This window comes from Molothrus aeneus, unplaced genomic scaffold (assembly GCF_037042795.1).
Source record: "Molothrus aeneus isolate 106 unplaced genomic scaffold, BPBGC_Maene_1.0 scaffold_353, whole genome shotgun sequence".
In the NCBI taxonomy this organism is placed as follows: domain Eukaryota; kingdom Metazoa; phylum Chordata; class Aves; order Passeriformes; family Icteridae; genus Molothrus; species Molothrus aeneus.
In genome coordinates, this window is record NW_027099020.1 from 66,706 (window position 1) to 86,622 (window position 19,917).

The following is a 19,917-nucleotide window of genomic DNA, read 5'->3' on the forward strand; positions in this document are numbered from 1 at the left end:
TGAGCTGTGCCAAGTCCCTCGGGCGATCACGGCTGCAGACCCCGCCTTTGGAGCATCCAGACCCTGAGCTGTGCCGAGCCGCTCGGGCGATTCGCTCTGCAGACCCCACCTTTGGAGGATCCAGACCTTGAGCTGTGCCGAGCCCCTCGGGCGATTCCCCCTGCAAACCCCACCTTTGGAGGATCCAGACCCTGAGCTGTGCTGATCCCCTCGGGTGATTCCCCCTGCAGACCCCGCCTTTGGAGCATCCAGACCCGGAGCTGTGCCGATCCCCTCAGGCAATCCCGGCTGCAGACCTCGCCTTTGGATCACCCAGACCCCGAGCTGTGCCGTGCCCCTCAGGCGATCCCGGCTGCAGACCCCGCCTTTGGAGCATCCAGACCCTGAGCTGTTCCGAGCCCCTCGGGTGATTCCCCCTGCAGACCCTGCCTTAGGAGGACCGAGTCCCTGAGCTGTGCCAATCCCCTCGGGCGATCCCGGCTGCAGACCCCACCTTTGGAGGACCGAGACCCTGAGCTGTGCCGAGTCCTTCGGGCGATCCCGGCTGCAGACCCCACCTTTGGAGGATCCAGACCCTGAGCTGTGCCGATCCCCTTGGGTGATTCCCCCTGCACACCCCGCCTTTGGAGGATCCAGACCCTGAGCTGTGCTGATGCCCTCGGGTGATTCCCCCTGCAGACCCCGCCTTTGGAGCACCCAGACCCTGAGCTGTGCCGATCCGCTCGGGCGATCCCGGCTGAAGACCCCGCCTTTGGAGCACCCAGACCCTGAGCTGTGCCGATCCCCTCGGGCGATCCCAGCTGCAGACCACGCCTTAGGAGGACCGAGTCCCTGAGCTGTGCCGAGCCCCTCGGGCGATCCCGGCTGCAGACTCCGCCTTTGGAGGACCGAGACTCTTAGCGGTGCCGAGCCCCTCGGGTGATTCCCCCTGCAGACGCCGCCTTTGGAGGATCCAGAGCCTGAGCGGTGCCGAGTTTCCCCGTCCTGCCCTGAGCTCCGTTCTCTGAAAATCTTTAAAGAGATGGGCACAGAGGAGGAATAGGGAGGTCATAAGCTCTTATTTTCTGGGGGGAACAAATACCATCTGGAGCCTGTGATAACTTTAAAAGTGGGTCCCCAGGAAGAAGAATTGGAATTTGTAATAGACAGAGGGGCAGAGAGAACCTGCCTGTTAAATATTCCAAAAAGTTATAGTGTGAGCAAACAGATAGTGAAAGTAACAGGGGCAAAGAGGGAAAGTTTTACATTTCTGCTCATTAAAGATGTAGTAATTGAGGGAAGAAACTAACGTTTGGATGGGAGATGTCTTATTGGTCCCAGGGGCAGGTAGCAATTTATTGGGAAGAGTCTTAAAAGTGCAATTAAGAATAGGAGTTATATCAGAAAATGGGAAAATGACAGCTAGAGTTTTAAAATTATTTAAGAGAGGATGAAGAAAAAAAAAAAAACAACAAAGAAGTTTGAGGTGGGGAAGGAAATAGGGGAAGATTAAATATTGACCCCATAAGGGTTACAATTGAGAGAGAAGATTGTCCCGTACGTGTACATCAGTATCCTGTATCTTTAGAAGGACGGGAAGGTTTGAAGCCAGTAATAGAAGGACTAATAAAGAATGGGGCATAAGAACCTTGTATGTCTCCTCATAATATCCCTATTCCCCCAGTAAAGTCTGATGGGAGTTATAGACTAGTACAGGATTTAAGGGAGGTTAATAAAAGAACTCAGACTCACTACCCAGTGGTAAAATATCTTAGACACTTAATAAATAAAAGTAGTTGGAAACCCAACCATGAGAAATTTGCAAGAATTTTATTCATTCTCCCTCCCTCTTCAAAGAGAGAGATCAGAAAATTACCTAGATTATTGAAATATTATAGATTATAGATTGAGGGGTACGCACAAGTAGCAAAATTTGTGTATGAAAAAACTGACAGAAGGAGATGATATAAAACAGACCAAAGAAGATATTGTTTAATTAAAAGAGTTAAGTTAAAACTAGCCTAAGTACCAGCTTTAAGCTTACCTTTGTTAGAAAAGTCATTTATCATTTATACATAAATACAGAAAATGGAGTAGCTCATAAAATTTTAATTCAAGAGTAAGGAAGAGTAAAAAAATATCTAGTAGCTTATATATCAAAGATGTTAGACTCAGTAAGCCACAGCTAGCCAGTAGGTATTTAACAGCTACTGCAATCCTAGTAAAAGAAAGTTGTAAGCTTAGTTTTGGAAGTAATTTAGTTAGGTTCACTTCATACCGTCTGAGGTGTGTTGAATCAAAAAAAACAGGTAAGAAGAGAAGAAAGAGAGAAGTTGAAGTAGGGAGGTGGTTAGCAAACTCTGAGATGTTAGAATGTGAAGTGATGACATCTTGGTGCTAGAAGAGAGCAGAAGTGTGAATGCGGGTTTTTGCATGAAAGGCAGGGAAGTGTCTTAACACACGGTTGTTAGGAAGTTATTCAATGCCGAACTGAGGTCCAGAAAGGGTTTAGCAGAACGGGCTCTCCTTGAAGGGAAAAGAGGAGAAGTTGACTAGAGAAAGGAAAAGAATGTCAGGAGCACCTGGGGATGCCAGGTTTGGGGTTGTCAAGGTTGGGAGGTGTCTGACCGCTCCCTACGAGCGGCGGGGTCTCGGAGGCTGCGGCAGGCACCGATCCATGGAGGTGACCCGGTGGCGGTGCTGGCAGCAGAGGACACGGGTTTGCCGGGCAGGAGCGGGCTGGCTCCGTGGCAGAACTGCCGGGGGGGCTCCCAGGCTGCCGGGGTCCCGAGTCGAGGATGGCAGTGTCAGCCCCGGTAAGTGGGCCGAGAGAGAGAAGGAAAGAGAAAGAGAGAGAAGAAGAGAGAGAGAGGGCAAAAGGGACCCAAGGCTGCCCCCAGGGTCCCCATGCCCCTGGCTGCTCTCCCCTGCTCCGGCCCCGCAGCGAAGTGGCAGCACGGCATTGACAGCAAGGCCGTGAAAAGAGCGGGAGGGGGGCTAGCACTAAAAGATAAAATCAAAGCAGAGATTGCTGACTCTCCAAACCTCACAAAGTGGTTTGCTTTTCTTAAGTAAGAAGGTTTTTGGTTTTTTCTTTTGTGTGTTTTGTTTGCTGTTAAAAAGAAGTTTTTTGTTTTTTGGGTTTTTTTCCTGAAGAATGGGTTTGTAAGGCTAAAACAATTAAATGCTGCCCAAAAAGTAAAAAGCAATAGATGTGATACATATCATGTTAAAATTGGTCTAGCTTTTCTTATTTAACTAACTGTAACTCACAAAAAGAAGAATTTGCCTCTGCAGCTATTAGCACAGCTGGATAGAAGAAGAAGAGGCTGCTGTGGAAAAAGCTTTTAGCTAAACCCAGAAAGTTTGGAAGAAAAGTGAATGGTAAAAGTTAATGCAGTATTATCTTTCTTTTATTACTATGCTATTAAGAAGTCCTTTCCAGGTACTACTGAAGCAACAATCAGAATCACAGAAAGAGGGTGAATTCATGCCAGCAGAATCAAAGGACTTGTGAAGGAACCTGAGGAATGGACTATCGCATTTAAACCGGGTGATACCAAACTGACTTTCCAATGGGGACTGAGTGGTAATAGTTTCGAAAAAGGCAAATGATCCAAGAAATGTACAAAGAACAACACAGAATTAAGAATTAAGACAACGCTTATACCACTGGTTTCAAGCACTGCCTGGTTTTATTCTGGTCATGCCTGAATAGAACATCTCCTTAGGGGAGGAATACTCCAGATAGAAGGATCAAGCCTGTTTTTGTGTTCTGACCTTAGCCTGAGAATTGTACAGGGGAGAAGGGGAATTACCATTTCCATCAGTAAACTTTATTTGATTCATTCCAATACTGGACATGCTAGCTGGGTTATAAGTAAATGCTTGAATTGTGAGAATAATTAGTATTGTAGTTCACAAAATTTATGCTTTTATTGCAAAAAGTGTTAAAGTAATAACTTAGCCTTGTGGATGGGAATTATTAGTGCCTGGTGAATGAGAGATACCTGAAGAACCGTAAGAGACCACAGTTAAAGGGTGTCAAAACCAATTTGCCTGGAAATTATTTAAGAGAAAGTGACAAGGAAATAGAGGGCACGACCAGATTGGCCTCTGTATTCTGCCACCGAGAAGATCAAATACACCTGCTGTGGGTTGCAACCTCACAGGCCTGGGAGGTGGGAGTATAAGCCATACTGGACCTCTGTTATTCCTGTTTCTGGCACTCATTTGTTCTCTTTTCCCTTTCGGGATACCAGCAAGATTGTGTCACAAATGCTACAGAAAGCATCACATGGAAAGAAACCAAAGTTCCTCTTTTATTACACACACCTACGTCAACAGCCACTGTTATAACACATCCAAATTAAGAACCTGTAAGCAAAATTGAGTAAATTATTGGATTACAAGAAACTTAGGAAAAAGTGGTAATATATTTGGAATTGAATGTCCAAAAGGAGAGAGATGGATTTGTTTTACATTTAATCTTGAAGATATGGTTCGAGATTTGGTAAAAAAACAAATAAACGAAAAGGTAAAACCAGCACAGCAATTGAATCTGTATTGACCCCAAATTATCTATTGAGTCGTATTACAAGACTCCAAGCAGTTATAGAAATGATAGCAAATGGAGCTGCCCAGGCATTGGAGTTAATATCAAGTCAGCTAAGCCAAACAAAAACTGTAGTGTATCAGAATAGGTTGGCTTTACACTATTTATTGGCCAAAGAAGGGGGTGTTTTTTGGAAAGTTTAATATATCAAATTGTTGAAAATTCATGACCACAGAAAAGTCATTCTAGAAAAAGCAAAAGAAATCAAAGAAGAAAAAAAATATATATGCATATAATAACCCAGGTACCGGTCCAAAAATTAGAAAACAATGTTAAAACCTAGCTGGTAGGGTAATGTATTAGAAGAAATTAAGATCTTTCATTTTATGTGTTGCAACTATTTTTATATTTCTTCCTTGTGTAATCCCCTGTTTTATTTTGCCCGCATAGTCCAGAAGATGCAAGTAGATAAGAAATATTGCTCAAGCCAAATGATTTACAAAGAATAAGAGTGGGGATTGTGAAAAATGCAGGTATTTTATGATTGGCTTTTTTGAAATATTAAAACGAATATTATATGTGTTGTGTTAGAAAGTAATGCTGTATTAATTCTCTTAAGTAGTGTGTTAAATATAGTTTTAGGTTACAAAAACTGTTAAAATAGAAACGATGCTATGTAAGATACTTTTTTTAAAGAAAGGACTTGCAGCAAGATAGTGGCCACAGGACACCTGGATCTTTCAGAGAAAAAGAATTTATTGCCCTCTTATCAGAAGAAACAAACTTCTTCCCACCTCCAAGGCGCCGTTAGGATTAGAAGGAAGAAGTGGATGATGACCAGACAGAATTCTGTGTTTGAATGGAATTTATGCACCATGTACGAAGTGTATGACTATGCAACAGGCTATTGCTTTTAAGGGTTAATCCTTTGTTAACGGGGGTCCTTTTTCAGGCTCGTGCTGCCCAGAAAAAGGTACCCGGATGTCCGTAACTCTTTGTTTTTGTTGTCTCATATTGTCCTAATTCAAATTGTCCAAATTATTATTACTCTAATTGTATTACTATTTTTATAACCATTTTATTACTATTAAACTTTCAAAAATTTTAAAAGCAAGTGATTGATGTTTTTCACACCAGTCTGTTAGGTGAAAATTATCAAAAGATTTTTGTGAGTTTTCTAATTTTGGCATTAATGCTGGCAAATTTTCAGGGTTTACTGTCTATTTGTGGGTCGAGAAATCTGTCCCAAACACTGAGGGGACTCTGGAGCTATTTGGGAACAGTTCTTTTTCGAAATTCTTTTGTGTTGGGATCAAAGAGCTGGCATTTGCAGGGGCAAAATAATTCTCTCTCTGTCCTGTATTTATTAAAGCAGCTGTCATATTCCAACCTCCTCCTCCTCGTCGCACGGTTTGTGTGCATGGATGTGGCTGTGCAGACGAATCGTGACACAAAGTAGTCCCACTGGGTGCTAGGAGTGTGGAAGGCGAAAACGCGGAGGCACACCAGGTATCGGTTGCTCAGGGTTACGCGCTGCAGAGGGGTCTCTCGGTGCCGGCAGAAGGAGAGACGCGGAAGGATACGTGCAAGGCGCTGCAGTTTTCGCCTGCTGTGGTGCCGTGTATAGACGCAGCGGTGGCAGAAGTGGCGTGACAGGGCACAGGGATGCCGGCTGTGGCCGGACAGCGGCACGCAGCGGCTCGGAACCGGGACCGGGCTGTACCAAAGCTGCGGCAAATGCAGTGGGGGGTGGCGGCGGGGCCGTGGAGATAGAACTGCGCATGCGTGTGGCTGATCCCGGAAGCAGCGCTGTGGTTTGATGAGTCGGCGCGGAGTGATATCGCTGGTGCGGGGGTTGTAGCAACTGCGCATGCGTGGGTTCCGTCACTACGGCGGCGCGGGCAGTCATCATGGCGCCGGGCGGGCCGGGGCGTGCGGGAGGCGGCGGAGCTGCGGGAACAGGAACGGGGCCGCGGCTGCGGCCGTGGAAGGGAACGCCGGGACGCTCGTGGTTGCAGGAGGCGGCGGAGCCACGCCATCCAGCAGCTCTGAAGCGGGAGGGTGCGGTGGGGAAGGCGCGGCTCGGCCCGCCATGCAGAGGCGGCGGCAGGGGAGGGGAAGCGACCACGGGCGGCGCTGACGGGAGGCTGGGCTGGAGCGCCGCGGCGCCGGCATGGGGTGCCTTGGGTGGCTGGGGCTCCCCAGTAAGACAGTCATTAAAACACCCTAAAAATTATTGAAAAAGCCCTGAAAAAGCCCTTAAGGTATCCTAAACATTTCCAGAGAATTCCTAAAAAACTCCTGTAAAAAAACCCCTGAAATATCCCTAAAAATCCCTGAAAAATCACCTGAAAGACCCTAAAAAACTGTTTAACCCCTACCTGTAACACTGTGGCCTCCAAACATCATCTCTACCTATTAATCGGGGTAACTGCAAGACCCTCAAACACCACCACAATCACCAGCTTGAGTTGGTCTGGGCAGCACCAAATAAAATAAAATTAAAAGCTTTAAAAATAGAAAAATTAAAAATAAAAATTAAATAAAAAATAAAATAAAATAAAATAAATAAATGCTTTAAAAATGGGAAAAAAAAAGAAAATTAAAAAAATAAAAAGCTTTAAAAACAGAAAAATTAAAACTAAAAATTAAAAAAAATTTAAAAAACAAAAGAAATGCTTTAAAAATACAAAAATTAAAACTAAAAATGAAATAAAGATGAAATTTAAAAAATAAAAGAAATGCTTTAAAAATAAAAAAATCAAAACTAAAAAATTAAATAAAAATAAAATTAAAAAAATAAAAGAAATGCTTTAAAAATAAATCAAAACTAAAAATAAATAAAAAATAAAATTAAAAAATAAAATTAAATAAAATAAATGTTTAAAAATAAAAAAATTAAAACTAAAAATTAAATAAAAAATAAAAAATGAAAAAATGTTTTAAAAATAAAAAAATCAAAACTAAAAATTAAATAAAAAGGAAAATTAAAAAAATAAAATAAATGCTTTAAAAATATAAAAAGCAAAAAATAAAAATGAAATAAAAAATAAAAAAAAAGCTTTAAAAATAGAAAAATTTTAAAAAATTAAATAAAAAATAAAAAAAAGCTTTAAAAATAGAAAGATCAAAAATAAAAATTAAATAAAAAATAATTTAAAAAAGTTTTAAAAATAAAAAAATCAAAACTAAAAATTAAATTAAAAAGAAAATTAAAAAAAAAGAAATGCTTTAAAAATAGAAAAAGCAAAAAATAAAAATGAAATAAAAAAATAAAAATAAAATAAATAGTTCAAAAATAAAAAATTAAAACTAAAAATGAAATAAAAAATAAAATTAAAAAATAAAACAAATGTTTAAAAATAAAAAAAATTAAAACTGAAAATTAAAAAAAAATTTAAAAAGCTTTAAAAATAGAAAGATCAAAAATAAAAATTAAATTAAAAAAACATTTAAAAATGTTTTAAAAATAAAAAAATCAAAACTAAAAATTAAATAAAAAATAAAAGTAAAAAAATAAACTAAATGCTTTAAAAATAGAAAAAGCAAAAAATAAAACTGAAATAAAATATAATATTTGAAAAATAAAATAAATAGTTCAAAAATAAAAAATTAAAACTAAAAATGAAATAAAAAATTAAATTAAAAAATTTTAAAAAGCTTTAAAAATAAAAAAATAAAAACTAAAAATTAAAAATAATAAATTTTTTTAAAAAGCATTAAAAATAGAAAAAGCAAAAAATAAAAATGAAATAAAAAATAAAATTAAAAAAATAAAATAAATGATTTAAAAATAAAAAAATTAAAACAAAAAATTAAATAAAAATAAAATTAAAAAATAAAAAAGCTTTAAAAATAGAAAAACCATAAAATAAAAATGAAATAAAAAATAAAATTTAAAAAATAAAATAAATGCTTTAAAAATAAAAAAATTAAAACAAAAAATTAAATAAAAAATAAAATTAAAAATAAAATAAAAAGCTTTAAAAATAGAAAAATCAAAAATAAAAATTAAATAAAAAGTAAAAAATAAAATAAATGCTTTAAAAATAAAAAAATCAAAACTAAATATTAAATAAAAACTAAAAAATAAAAGAAATGCTTTAAAAATAGATAAAGCAAAAATAAATATGAAATAAAAAATAAAATTTAAAATATAAAATAAAGAGTTTATAAATAAAAAAAGAAAACTAAATAATAAAAAATAAATTTAAAAAAAAATGCTTTAAAAAAAATAAAACAAAAAAATTAAATAAAAAAAATTTAAAATAAAATAAAAAGCTTTAAAAATAGATAAATCAAAAATAAAATTAAATAAAAAATAATTAAAAAGGCTTTAAAAATCAAAAAATCAAAAGTAAAAATTAAGAAAAAAATAAAAATAAAAAAATTTAAAATATGCTTTAGAAATATAAAAATTAAAACTAAAAATTAAATAAAAAGGAAAATTTAAAAATAAAATAAATGCTTTAAAATAGAAAAATTAAAACTAAAAAAAGATTAAAAAAAGCTTTAAAAATCGGAAAATTAAAAAAATATTAAATAAAAATTAAATTTAAAAAATAGAATTAATTAAAAATATTTAAAAAACAAAATAAAATCCGTAAAGTGCTGTAAAGTACTGTAAAAGTTCCATAAAAAAGGTAGTGTCGTAAAGCGCGACTGTCGAAAAACGCACCTTTTACGGCAGTCGCGCTTTACGGCACCTTTTACGACACTTTTACGACAGTCGCGCTTTACGACACCTTTTACGACAGTTTTGCTACAGTCGCGCTTTACGGCAGTTTTACGACAGTAGCGCTTTACGGCCCCTTTTACGACACTTTTACGACAGTCGCGCTTTACGGCACCTTTTTACGACAGTCGCGCTTTACGGCACCTTTTACGACAGTTTTGCGACAGTCGCGCTTTACGGCACCTTTTGCGACAGTCGCGCTTTACGGCACCTTTTACGACACTTTTGCGACAGTCGCGCTTTACGACACTTTTGCGACAGTCGCGCTTTACGGCACCTTTTACGACACTTTTACGACAGTCGCGCTTTACGGCACCTTTTGCGACGGTCGCGCTTTACGGCACCTTTTACGACACTTTTACGACAGTCGCGCTTTACGGCACCTTTTACGACAGTCGCGCTTTACGGCACCTTTTGCGACACTCGCGTTTTACGGCACCTTTTGCGACAGTCGCGCTTTACGGCACCTTTTACGACACTTTTACGACAGTCGCGCTTTACGACACCTTTTACGACACTTTTGCGACGGTCGCGCTTTACGGCACCTTTTACGACACTTTTACGACAGTCGCGCTTTACGGCACCTTTTACGACAGTCGCGCTTTACGGCACCTTTTACGACACTTTTACGACAGTCGCGCTTTACGGCACCTTTTACGACAGTTTTGCGACAGTCGCGCTTTACGGTACCTTTTGCGACAGTCGCGCTTTACGGCACCTTTTACGACACTTTTACGACAGTCGCGCTTTACGGCATCTTTTACGACAGTCGCGCTTTACGGCACCTTTTACGACACTTTTACGACAGATGCTCTTTACGGCAGTTTTACGACACTCGCGCTTTACGGCACCTTTTACGACAATTTTGCGACAGTCGCGCTTTACGACAGTTTTGCGACAGTCGCGCTTTACGGCACCTTTTACGACACTTTTACGACAGTCGCGCTTTACGGCACCTTTTACGACACTTTTACGACAGTCGCGCTTTACGGCACCTTTTGCGACAGCCGCGCTTTACGGCACCTTTTACGACGATTTATGGAAATTTTACGGCACTTTACAGCACTTTAGAGTTTTTATTTTGTTTTTCATGTATTTTTAATTAATTTTATTCTATTAATTTGGGGGTTTTTTAAATTTTTCTATTTTTAAAGCTTTTTATTTTATTAATTTTTTATTTAATTTTTATATTTAATTTTATTATTTTTAAAGCATTTATTATATTTTTTAATTTTGTTTTTTATTGAATGTTTATTTTTAAGTTTTCTATTTATAAAGCATTTATTTTTTTAATTTTATTTTTAATTTTTTTATTTTTAAGTTTTCTATTTTTAAAGCATTTATTTTTTAGTTTTGTTTTTTATTTTTCTATTTTTAATTTTTGTATTATTAAAGCATTTATTTTTTAATTTTGTTTTTTTTTTCTAATTTTTATATTTATTTTTTCTATTTTTAAAGCTTTTTTTTATTTAATTTTTATTTTTAAATTTTCTATTTTCAAAGTTTTTGAATTTTTAAATTTTATTTTTTATTTATTTTTATTCTTAATTTTGTTATTTTTAAGTTTTCTATTTTTAAAGCATTTATTTTTTTAAGTTTGTTTTTTATTTATTTTTCTATTTTTAATTTATTTATTTTTAAAGCATTTATTTTTTTAATTTTATTTTTTATTTAATTTTTATTTTTAATTTTTCTATTTTCAAAGCTTTTTTATTGTTTAATTTTATTTTTTATTTAATTTTTACTTATAATTTTATATTTTGAAACCTTTTTTATTTTTTAATTTTTTATTTCTACTTTTAATTTTTCTATTTTTAAACCTTTTAATTTTAATAATATTTAGTTTAATTTTTATATTTAATTTTTCTATTTTTAAAGCATTTTTTATATTTTTTTAATTTTGTTTTGTATTAAATTTTTATTTTTAATTTTTCTATTTTTTAAGCATTTATTTTATTTATTTAATTTTATTTTTATTTAATTGTTATTTTTAATTTTTCTATTTTTAAAGCATTTTTTAAATTTTATTTTTTATTTAATTTTTATTTTTAATTTTTCTCTTTTTAAAGCATTTTGTTTTTTTAATTTTCTTTTTATTTTTTAGTTCTCATTTTTCTATTTTAAAAGCATTTATTTTTTTAATTTTGTTTTTTATTTAATTTTTTTTTTAATTTTTCTATTTTTAAAGCTTTTTATTTTATTTTATTTGGTGCTGCCCAGACCAATTTAAGCTGGTGATTGTGGTGGTGTTTGAGGGTCTTGCATTACGGCACTACATTTTATGGAACTTGTACGGCACTTTACAGCACTTTACAGTTTGGTTTTTTTTATTATTTATTTTTAATTAGTTTTGTTATTTTATTTATTTTTATTTTTAATTTTTCTATTTTTAAAGCATTTTATTACATTTTATTTGGTGCTGCCCAAACCTGCTGTAGTGCATTTTTATACTTTGTAATACTTTGAAGTAATTTTTCCCAAATGGTTTATCCCAAACTGTACCCCCCTCCCTTTACCTGTGTTATCCCTCTCCCGGGATGAGATCAACCCCAAACCCCCACCCTGGCTCTCTGTCAATCACTCAGCCTCCCATCCCCCCCATGCAGAAGTTTCGGTCCAAGTCCTCGAGTGATTAGCCAGAGGCCGGGGGTCAGCCCCCCAAGCCTTGCCCCATACGCTGTCCTATATGTCTATCCCCCAGCATCCATCCCTTAGGGTCACTTAATGGTTGGTAGGGTGTTATCTACTTTCGGTTTCCACCTCCCTTAAAATGTAACCTTGGCACATCTCCCAGGGCTCTGGGCAGGAGCCCCCTGAGGTGCAGGAGCTCCTTTGGGCTCCTAATAAAACCTTGCATTAACCCCTGCTAAGAGTCGGCCCTTTATCTTCTACCGCTGTCTCTGGTGTCTCTTGTGCTGCAAAGGCGACCAGGCCAGGTGCCCTCAGGACCCTCGGGGCACAGAGAGTGTCTCCCCCCAGCCCAGGTGCCCTCAGTACCCTCGGGGCACAGACAGTGTCTCCCCTCAGCCCAGGTGCCCTCAGCACCCTCGGGGCACACACAGAGTGTCTGCCCCCAGCCCAGGTGCCCTCAGTATCCTCGGGGCACAGAGAGTGTCTCCCTGCCAGCCCAGGTGCCCTCAGCACCCTCGGGGCACACACAGTGTCTCCCCCCAGCCCAGGTGCCCTCAGTACCCTCGGGGCACAGAGAGTGTCTCCCCGCTGTCGGCCGTGTTGGGGCTGTCCCCCCCCGGTGTCTGCCAACTCGGGACCGGCCGAGGGTTCCTGAGAGGCTCGCACAAACCCGCTCGGCCGCTGATTGTGGTGGTGTTTGAGGGTCCTCCAGGACAAGGGAGGAGATGAGAATCTTGACTCCCCCTTTCAGAAGGCTGAAATATTATTTTATGATCTCTATTATATTAAAAGAAAATGAGATATTAGAACTACACTAAAAGAGCAAGGAGACATCAGAAAGCTGGAAAGGAATGAATAATAAAAACCTGGGACTGCTCACAGCCCCGACACCGCTGGACCATGATTGGGCATCAAGTAGAAACAATGCACAGGAGACCAACCCAAGATGCCCCTGTTGCTAAACCATCTCCAGCCCACACTCCACAGCCAGCAGATTGTTATTGGTTCCATTTCTGTTCTGAGGCTTCTCAGGAGAAAAAACCCAGCAAAAGGATTTTCATCAAACACCTCAGTGCCAGGTGATGGCACAGGCAGCATGGGCTGCCAGAGGTCACTGTGTCATCCCTGCCAGCCCAGGTGTCACAGCAAGGAGGAGAGAGTTCACCCTGTGCTCACCCTGCAATACAGAGCAATACAACAAAACACACACATTAACACAAGATTATAACCTTTTTCTATTTTCATTACTTGTGGATTTATTGTTACAGGACACCCAAAACAACAAAAGCACACAAAAAACAGCACTCATCTACCATTAACACTCCCTTCAAATGACACACAAACTCACCATCCCTCTCACCAAACCTGCTAAATCACACCCCAGCAATCATTGGTCCTCGGGAACGTGGTTCCCTGGAGCCTCCAAAAATTCCCCCTGCCTGAAGAAATACCCGGTCCCTGGAGGGTCTGTGCCCAAACTTTGGCGATGAACGTCGCCTCGCTGACCGACCGGGACCGGGGAAAAAAAACCCAGCCGGGGGAAAAAAAAAAGAAAAAAAAAACAGCCGGGGGGTAGGGGGGGTAAACCCGGCTGGGGATTTTTTACTCTAAATCCAGTCAGCATGCGCTCACACACGCAGAGACGAGCAGACGCAGACAGACACAGGCACGTGCTCTCACACACGCTCACGCACTCCTCCCATTTAAACGTTCCCTGCGGCTCTTACTCGAGATGCTGAAGAACGCGCTTCCACGCTTCTTCTGGCTGCTGCTCCTCGACGTCAAATGGTAGATTCTGGGGAAATCAGTAGCCTCGGGGACCTGTGAGACGACAGGAAGCGGTCAACGAGTGGCTGACAGCTAGGACTTGTCCCCGCTCTGGACCAATAAATTTTCTACCCAAAACCCCATTAAAGACAGATGAACAGTAAAGTTTTTATAACTGTTCTACGTAACTGTGACTACATGCCAGGGCAGGGCAGCTCCGACCATAAGTGGTACAACATGAGCACACACAATAAAAGCAGACGCATACAGACGCAGTGCAAGTGTGCATGGAGTGTAAGTCCATACAATATAAGCCAGCATAGGTACACACAATGTAAGTACATACAGTGTAAGCCAACATAGGTAAACGCAATGTAAGTACATACAGTATAAGTACATACAGTATAAGCCAGCATAGGCACAAACAATGTAAGTACATACAGTGTAAGCCAGGACTTGAGATAGCTCTCTGGAAGATTAATTCTTGAGCCCTATACCCCTTGGGAGGATGGAACCTATAGAACTCCTGCAGTCACGTGAGGAGGGTGTAAGACGCTTCCTCCAGAAGTCCAAGAGAATGGCGTGGAAAAAAAGGCACTACCAAAGCCGGTAGTGAAAAGGAAGATGGATGAGAACATCTTGTCCCTTTGAGACATTCCTGTCTCAAAGAGTAAAAATGTAAAGATGCCGGAATAAGGGATATCCGGAAAGGAACGTGAGTAGAATATGGCCTACGTGGCACGGAATAGTGCCGATAAAGCATCGAGACGTAACAAGGGCCTGTGACACGTAGGACGATGGACACGGACGACATAACACGGACACGGACAACATAACATAGACACAGACGACATAACACAGAGACGAGTGACAACTGCCTGGCACTGTCCCCGTAGGGACCCGAGATTCCTAGTGCAAGATGAGCCAGAGGCTGATGATGCCAAAGGAAAGGAAGCCCTATGACGATGGCACGTGATGATGAAATGTAACTCGTTAAAAGAAGTTAGTGCCAAAGTACTTAAGAGGATGCTCGAGAGGCTCGGCGAGCCTAGAGAAGGAAGCCGACTGCCGGGTGACCGTGGCCGTAGCTCCGGACGTGAAGGCGAGCTCCTCGGGGGAAAGATCCGTGACGACGTCGAGTCGAGGGAGGCGGACGACGCAAAGTACACGAAAATGTGAAGATGGGTCGGAACTGCCCTGCCCAGCAAAGGCTCTGGCGAGGCTGAGGGGAAACCCTCTCCCTTTACTGCCAGAGAGCCCACCCCGCTACAGACCTGTCCCCTAAGCTGACATCAAATTGCCCCCTGTGATAGTAAAGGCTTTTCCCCTTCTCCCAACCACTGGCCCCGACACTTAGCTTTTGGAAGAGGAGCGGACAAAATCCATCCTCGGTCAGACGTGGAGATGCTCTCCGTGTGTGCCTCGGTGCTGCCGTTTCCAAGCTTGGGCTACAAGCCTCCTCAGGGTACCTAAGACAAAACAGAAAACCTGACTATTGCCCTCAAAAACAGTAATCCCCGGGACTCCTCCGCACCACTGCCCCGGCTCACCTCAAATCTTGATTTGACTCCGAAGGGTGCCCGGAAGAGACCTGCAAAGAGAAAAGGGACACGCTTAGCATGCTGCTGTGTAACGCTCACCTAGGAATCAGCCTGCCTAAACTCCAACTCACCTGCCCTCCTCTGATCCAGGGCGTGCCTAGGGCAGCGACAGCACCTGCAAAGAAACAAAGCAGAAAAGCATGGTGACATACTGTGAAAACACAACCTCCCAAATCTGACAAGGATGCCACACCGATACCTTAAGCTCTCACCCGCCTGGCATAGGCGTGCTCAGCCAGGAGAGATGGCAAGTGGACCACCTAAAATAAGAAAACAAGAGGAGATGCTTAGAGCTGAACCAAAACTGAGACCTCGGCAATAACAACTGCTTCTGTATGCTATTCAATGCTCACCTCACCCACTCGGCCTTGACTGCTGCTCTCGGCCTTGACCTCCTAAAAAGAGAGACAACGAACAATGCTGTAACGGCCACCATTTATGCTTCCTCTGCAGAAACAAACATGGACTCACATGCTCGGGGCAATCCCCACACCCGGGATGGGGGGCTCTGCCCTGGATTTTATCCTTCTGCATCTGAAAGAAAGTCAGGACAAAAGTCAAACTGTTGCAGGGTAACTTAATAGCTCCAGATATCTTGTGTCCAACTACACCCCACATTACAAACTTCAAGTCCCTGGGACTTCTCCTATTGCACCAGGCTACGTGGCAGGACAGAGCAGCTCCGGCACAAATGTGTGTGCAGACACCCGTGACACAGGACAGGACGTGACAGACAACGGGGACACAACACAGACAGAAATCTCCTGGCAAGGAAAATGGCTGCGAGGACTGAGAGAATGAAAAAGGAGATGACCGAGGGGAGACCGATGGTGAGCTGATGAGGCTCAGAGAAACCTGGAGGAACAAGATGCTAACCAAATGATTTAGTCCAAAAACTGCAAAGATGGATGCCCAAGAATCCTACGGCCAGAAGCCTCTACCTGCCCTCACGTTCCTTCAAGTCCTAGTCCGCCATAAGGGATCCTGGCGGGGCAGAGCTGTCCACACAGCTCAGAACAAGACCTGAAAAGACATCTGACTGGATGCTTCTAAAGAGACAAGAGAGTCTGATGCCTGTCTGAGCTCCTGAGGAGAAAGTTCTATGGCCTGGGTGCCAGGCCGAGGAATGCAGAGATCACAGATGCTAACAATGATGCCAGGGTTTCTGACAGGCCCCTCCAAGGCCTAAGGTAAAGGACATGACATATCCAAACACACATAATACACAAAAGACAAGTGACACGATACACACCGGGACTGCTCTGCCCTGCGCACCTCAGCACTGTGATCCAAAGTCAGGCTGTCCTTTTATGGGGCCTAAGGGGCTGCTTCATGGACACCCCCATCTCCAAAGGAGACTCAAAAATCCCTCCCGGTGGGTCCCTACCCTGCGCCCCGCTTTCATCCTCTCTGTGGGTTGTACGCCTCTACTTATCTCTCAGACATCTGGGGATGCAGGTCCGTGTCAGGTGCAAAAGAAGGCAGCCTCAACATCTGGGAAGTTCCTGCTGGCACTGTTGTTCAACAACTCCCTGTTGTTTCTTAGTCAGCTACATGAAAGAAATCCAAATATCAATGCATGATCTCTGCAGCACACTGGCCAAAACCCAACAATTCTGCCACTCACCGTTCTCCTAAGAATGCCCGGCTCCTGGGGCCGCACCCTTCGGCCGCGCTCCGAGGCTGATGCCATGGTCACGGGGTAAGCCTGGGGTAAGAGGAGATGAGGTGATTTGGCATGGCTGAAACCTGAGGGGACCCTCGCTCCTCCTCCCTACTTCCCCTACTCACCGCAACTCCTTGGCAGCTGCCCAAGGCCACCTGGATGGCACCTTTAAATAGAAAAGATCAGGGCTTCCTCACCAGATCCTGTAACGCATCCACAGGGCTCACACGTGCAGGGAACCCGGTGCATCGGCCGTCTGGTGACGGGGGCTTGGCAGGTTCTGAGTGGATTGCCTAAAGCACAAAAAAGAGAATGGAGACTTAGACTTGCCCCAGGAATTGAGAGCTCAGCAACAAGAAATGCTACTGATCACCTTGCTCTCCTGAACTTGACTGTTAGGATCCAGATTTACTTCCTAAAAAGAAAGACAAAAAACAGCGCTGTAACAGGGTCACCCTTGACACTCCCCCTGCACAGACAAATGGTGACTGACCTGCTTGTGGGAACCCACTCACCCAGGATGGGGGGCTCTGCCATGGATGCAATGCATCTGCACCTGAAAGAAAGTCAGAACATATGTCAAACACCTGCAGGATAACTCAAAACCTGCAAACACCTTAGGTCAATCTAGGAATGGCATCTAAAGTCCAAGTACAGCCCACATTACAAACTTCAAGTCCCCGGGGCTTGTCCTATTACACCAGGCTATGCAGCAGGGCAGAGCAGCTCCAGCACAAATATGTGCACACACCCGTGACACAGGACAGGACGTGACAGACAACAGGCACACAACACGGACAGAAATCTCGAGACAAGAAGCACGACTGCAAGGAGCACAAGGACAGAAAATTAGATGACTGAGGTAAGATGGATGGCAAGCTGATGAGGCTCAGAGAAACCTGGAGGAACAAGATGCTAACTGAATGATTTATTCCAAAAACTGCAAAGATGGATGCCCAAGAATCCTACGGCCAGAAGCCTCTACCTGCCCTCACATTCTTTCGAGTCCTAGTCCGCCATAATGGATCCTGGCGGGGCAGAGCTGTCCATACAGCTCAGAACAAGACCTGAAAAGACATCTGACTGGATGCTTCTAAAGAGACAAGAGAGTCTGATGCCTGTCTGAGCTCCTGAGTCCAAAGTTCTATGGCCTGGGTGCCAGGCCGAGGAATGCAGAGATCACAGATGCTAACAATGATGCCAGGGTTTCTGACAGGCCCCTCCAAGGCCTAAGGTAAAGGACATGACATACCCAAACAACACATAATACACAAAAGACAAGTGACACAATACACACCGGGACTGCTCTGCCCTGCTCACCTCAGCACTGTGATCCAAAGTCAGGCTTTGCTTTTATGGGGCCTAAGCGGCTGCTTCATGGACGCCCCCCCACCTCCAAAGCAGACTAAAAAACCCCTCCCAGTAATTCCCAAACCAGCACCCTGCTTGCATCCCCCTCTGTGGGTCGTGGCCCTCTACTTATCTCTCGCACAGCTGGGGATGCCGGTCTCGGGTGTGAAGAAAGGCCGCCTCGTCAGCCGGGAAGGTCCTGCTGGCACCGGGCTGGTGTCTCTCAGACAGCTGTATTAAAGAAAACCAAACATCAGTGCCTGATCTTGGCAGCCCCTCGGCCAAAACACCACAAGTCTGCTACTCACCATGCTCCTAAGAACGCTCAGCTGCTCGGGCCGCATGCTTCGGGCACGCTCGGAGACCGAGACCGTCGTCCTGGGGGGTGCCTGGGGTAAGAGGAGATGAGGTGATTTGGCATGGCTGAAACCTGAGGGGACCCTCGCTCCTCCTCCCTACTTCCCCGACTCACCGCAGCTCCTCGGCGGTTCCTGACCCGGAACTCAGGGCTCGCAAGAGCGGCAAACCCGGTCCATCGGCCACTGGGGATGGGAGCCTGGCGTGCTCCGAGTGGACGGCCTAAGGCGCAAAAACGAGAATGGAGACTGAGACGTGCCCCAGGAATTGAGACCTTAGCAACAAGAAAGGCTCCTGATAACCTTGCTCTCCTAAACTTGACTGTTAGGATCCAGATTTACTTCCTAAAAAGAAAGACAAAAAACAGCGCTGTAACAGGGTCACCCTTGACACTCCCCCTGCAGAGACCAATGGTGACTGACCTGCTTGTGGGAACCCACTCACCCAGGATGGGGGCTCTGCCATGGGTGCAATGCATCTGCAACTGAAAGAGAGTTAGAACATAAGTCAAACACCTGCAGAAAATCTCAAAAGCTGCAAACACCTCAGGTCAATATAGGAATAGCATCTGGAGTCCAAGTACAGCCCATATTACAAATTTAAACCACCCAGGGCTTGTCCTATTGCACCAGGCTATGCAGCAGGGCAGAGCAGCTCCGGCACAAATGTGTGCAGACACCCGTGACACAGGACAGACAGGACGCGACAGCCAACGGGGACACAACACGGACAGAAATCTCCTGGCAAGGAAAATGGCTGCGAGGACTGAGAGAATGAAAAAGGAGATGACCAAGGGGAGACCGATGGTGAGCTGATGAGGCTCAGAGAAACCTGGAGGAAGGAGATGCTAACCGAATGATTTATTCCAAGAACTGCAAAGATGGATGCCCAAGAATCCTACGGCCAGAAGCCTCTACCTGCCCTCACATTCTTTCGAGTCCTAGCCCGCCATAATGGATCCTGGCGGGGCAGAGCTGTCCATACAGCTCAGAACAAGACCTGAAAAGACATCTGACCGGATGCTTCTAAAGAGACAAGAGAGTCTGATGCCTGTCTGAGCTCCTGAGTCCAAAGTTCTATGGCCTGGGTGCCAGGCCGAGGAATGCAGAGATCACAGATGCTAACAATGATGCCAGGGTTTCTGACAGGCCCCTCCAAGGCCTAAGGTAAAGGACATGACATATCCAAACACACATAACACACAAAAGACAAGTGACACAATACACACCGGGACTGCTCTGCCCTGCTCACCTCAGCACTGTGATCCAAAGTCAGG

General features: G+C 42.5%; 2 long non-coding RNA genes across 3 annotated transcripts; both read right to left on the reverse strand.

The window, feature by feature from the left end:
- Positions 1-12,645: 12,645 nt before the first annotated feature.
- On the reverse strand, positions 12,646-15,853 carry LOC136570710 (uncharacterized). Of its 2 annotated transcripts, XR_010785564.1 has the most exons (8): positions 15,740-15,853; positions 15,622-15,663; positions 15,468-15,528; positions 15,340-15,383; positions 15,218-15,258; positions 14,686-15,136; positions 13,628-13,721; positions 12,646-13,077 (listed from the first exon to the last, which is right to left on the reverse strand). It is a non-coding gene; the product is annotated as an uncharacterized lncRNA (long non-coding RNA). The 2 variants fall into 2 exon arrangements; XR_010785563.1 differs by having other exon boundaries at positions 15,622-15,853.
- Positions 15,854-18,436: 2,583 nt separating this feature from the next.
- On the reverse strand, positions 18,437-19,008 carry LOC136570709 (uncharacterized). Its single transcript, XR_010785562.1, has 4 exons — positions 18,944-19,008; positions 18,757-18,863; positions 18,593-18,673; positions 18,437-18,515 (listed from the first exon to the last, which is right to left on the reverse strand). It is a non-coding gene; the product is annotated as an uncharacterized lncRNA (long non-coding RNA).
- Between the last annotated feature and the right edge of the window lie 909 nt (positions 19,009-19,917).